The 745-nt window shown below is 63.9% G+C and overlaps 1 protein-coding gene across 1 annotated transcript in view; it reads right to left on the bottom strand.

The window, feature by feature from the left end:
* The window catches only part of LOC100541930 (zinc finger CCCH domain-containing protein 18-like), a 19,701-nt gene that overhangs the window by 18,651 nt on the left and 305 nt on the right, over positions 1-745 (bottom strand). The window lies entirely within an intron of this gene.

Below are 745 nucleotides of genomic sequence, written 5' to 3'. Positions count from 1 at the left end.
CCCCCCGCATTACCATGGGCTGCAGGACGTCGTCGGGCTGCTCTGAGCTGCAACCCGCCGCGGCCCCGAGTGGCAGCGCTGCCGCCGTCCCCGCCTTTATATAGGGTTAGTGCAGGTGATGTACACACACCTGGAAACTCCAGCTCGGGCTGCCTTCCTCCTCCCAGCAGCCGCAGCACTTCCTTCTCCCGGCGTGTCCCAGCCCTGCGAGGAGGGGAGCTGGGAAAGCGGCTGCCCCAGGCCTGCCGTGTGTGTGTGTGTGCGCGCCGGGAGGGGAGATGGGCGAAGGGGGCTTTGGTACAGCGACGGCCATGGGGTCTTTGGGGTCACAGCCTAAAGAAGTCGGGGTGACGGTGGATGGGAATACGAACGGGGTCCTCGGGTAAAGCCCACCGGCACGGTGACCCCTTGGGGAAGCCGAGCTCCCAGCCAAGGCTGGGACGATCCCCGTGCCCGGAGCTGTCACTGCGCCGCTCCGTTGCGCAAGCGCGGCGGTGATATCACCGTCACGTTCCGGGGCTGCTGTGAACCTGGAGCAGAAATCCCAAATTGGGCAACCTTGGAAAGGGCTCAGGTGGGAGCTGGGGGGGGGCCACAAAGGGGCTTGGGTAATGGGGGGGGGTGTCAACCACCCCCCCCGCCCCAAGGGGCTGCTTACGTAGGGATAAAAAGCACAGGATGCCCAAGGTACGAGAGAGAGGAGGAACTGGTTATCAAAATACTTTATTTCAGGGAAGATCCCTCA

The sequence above is a fragment of the Meleagris gallopavo genome, chromosome 13, assembly GCF_000146605.3.
Source record: "Meleagris gallopavo isolate NT-WF06-2002-E0010 breed Aviagen turkey brand Nicholas breeding stock chromosome 13, Turkey_5.1, whole genome shotgun sequence".
Classification (NCBI taxonomy): domain Eukaryota; kingdom Metazoa; phylum Chordata; class Aves; order Galliformes; family Phasianidae; genus Meleagris; species Meleagris gallopavo.
Note: the sequence above shows the minus strand (reverse complement) of the source record. Positions and strands in the feature narration are given on the sequence as shown.